The sequence below is a fragment of the Mus caroli genome, unplaced genomic scaffold, assembly GCF_978045245.1.
Source record: "Mus caroli unplaced genomic scaffold, Mus_caroli_1 scaffold_31, whole genome shotgun sequence".
In the NCBI taxonomy this organism is placed as follows: Eukaryota; Metazoa; Chordata; class Mammalia; order Rodentia; family Muridae; genus Mus; species Mus caroli.
In genome coordinates, this window is record NW_028227286.1 from 2,268,039 (window position 1) to 2,270,864 (window position 2,826).

A 2,826-nucleotide genomic window follows, 5' to 3' on the forward strand; every position below is an offset into this window, starting at 1 on the left:
AGCAAGAAGGTAATCCCTCAACAAACCTAAAAGAAGACAGCCACAAAAACAGAACACTAACTCTAACAACAAAAATAAAAGGAAGCAACAATTACTTCTCCCTAATATCTCTTAATATCAATGGACTCAACTCCCCAATAAAAAGACATAGACTAAAAGGCTGGCTACAGAAACAGGACCCAACATTTTGCTGCTTACAGGAAACTCATCTCAGAGAAAAAGATAGACACTACCTCAGAATGAAAGGCTGGAAAACAATTTTCCAAGCAAATGGTAGGAAGAAACAAGCTGGAGTAGCCATTATAATATCTGATAAGATTGACTTCCAACCCAAAGTCATCAAAAAAGACAAGGAAGGGCACTTCATTCTCATCAAAGGTAAAATCCTCCAAGAGGAACTATCAATTCTGAATATCTATGCTCCAAATACAAGGGCAGCCTCATTCATTAAAGATACTTTAGTAAAGCTAAAAGCACACATTGCACCTCACACAATAATAGTGGGAGACTTCAACACACCACTTTCACCAATGGACAGATCATGGAAACAGAAACTAAACAGGGACACAGTGAAACTAACAGAGGTTATGAAACAAATAGATCTGACAGATATCTACAGAACATTTTATCCTAAAACGAAAGGATATACCTTCTTCTCAGCACCTCACGGTACCTTCTCCAAAATTGACCACATAATTGGTCACAAAACAAGCCTCAATATATACAAAAATATTGAAATTGTCCCATGCACCCTATCAGATCACCATGGACTAAGACTGATCTTCAATAACAAAATAAATAATAGAAAGCCAACACACACGTGGAAACTAAACAACACTCTTCCTAATGATACCTTGGTCAAGGAAGGATTAAAGAAAGAAATTAAGGACTTTCTGGAGTTTAATGAAAATGAAGCCACAACATACCCAAACTTAGGGGACACACTGAAAGCATTTCTAAGAGGAAAACTCATAGCTCTCAGTGCCTCCAAAAAGAAACAAGAGAGCACACTTTACCAGCTTGACAAAACACCTAAAAGCTCTAGAACGAAAGGAAGCAAATTCACCCAAGAGGAGTAGACAGCAAGAAATAATCAAACTCAGGGGTGAAATCAACCAAGTGGAAACAAGAAGAACAATTCAAAGAATCAACCAATCTAGAAGTAAGGGATTCTTACTGGTTCTTTGAGAAAATCAGCAAGATAGATAAACCCTTAGCCAGACTCACTAGAGGGCATAGGGAAAGTACTCTAATTAACAAAATCAGAAATGAAAAGGGAGACATAACAACAGACCCTGAAGAAATCCAAAACACCATCAGATCATTCTACACAAGGATATACTCAACAAAACTGGAAAACCTGGATGAAATGGACAAGTTTCTAGACAGATACCAGATACCAAAGTTAAATCAAGATCAGGTTAATGATCTAAACAGTCCCATATCCCATAAAGAAATAGAAGCAGTCATTAATAGTCTCCCATCCAAGAAAAGCCCAGGACCAGATGGGTTTTGTGCAGAGTTCTATCAAACCTTCAAAGAAGAACTAATCCCAGTTCTTCACAAACTATTCTACAAAAGAGAATCAGAAGGTACTCTACCCAACTCATTCTATGAAGGAACAATTACTCTGATACCTAAACCACATAAAGACCCAACAAAAATAGAGAACTTCAGACCAATTTCCCTTATGAATATTGATGCAAAAATCCTCAATAAAGTTCTCGCTAACCGAATTCAAGAACACATCAAAAAAATCATCCATCCTGACCAAGTAGGATTCATCCCAGGGATGCAAGGATGGTTCAATATACGGAAATCCATCAAGTAAACCAGTATATAAACAAACTCAAAGACAAAAACCACATGATCATCTCGTTAGATGCTGAAAAAGCATTTGACAAAATCCAACACCCATTCATGATAAAAGTCTTGAAAAGATCAGGAATTCAAGGCCCATACCCAACCATGAATAAAGCAATATACAGCAAACCAGTAGCCAACATCAAAGTAAATGGTGAGAAGCTGGAAGCAATCCCATTAAAATCAGGGACTAGACAAGGCTGCCCACTCTCTCCCTACCTATTCAACATTGTACTTGAAGTCCTAGCCAGAGCAATTAGACAACAAAAGGAGATCAAGGGGATACAAATCAGAAAAGAAGAAGTCAAAATATCGCTTTTTGCAGATGATATGATAGTATACATAAGTGACCCTAAAAATTCCACCAGAGAACTCCTAAGCCTGATAAATAGCTTCGGTGAAGTAGCTGGATATAAAATTAACTCAAGCAAGTCAATGGCCTTTCTGTACACAAAGGATAAACAAGCAGAGAAGGAAATTAGGGAAACAATACCCATCTCAATAGTCACAAACAATATAAAATACCTTGGCGTGACTCTAACTAAGGAAGTGAAAGATCTGTATGACAAGAACTTCAAGTATCTGAAGAAAGAAATTAAAGAAGATCTCAGAAGATGGAAAGACCTCCCATGCTCATGGATTGGCAGGATCAACATTGTAAAAATGGCTATCTTGCCAAAAGCAATCTACAGATTCAATGCAATCCCCATCAAAATTCCAACTCAATTCTTCAACGAATTGGAAAGGGCAATCTGCAAATTCATCTGGAACAAAAAAAAACCTAGGATAGCAAAAACTCTTCTCAAGGATAAAAGAACCTCTGGAGGAATCACAATGCCTGACCTAAAGCTGTACTACAGAGCAATTGTGATAAAAACTGCATGGTACTGGTATAACGACAGACAAGTAGACTAATGGAACAGAATTGAAGAACCTGAGATCATCCCACATACCTATGGTTAC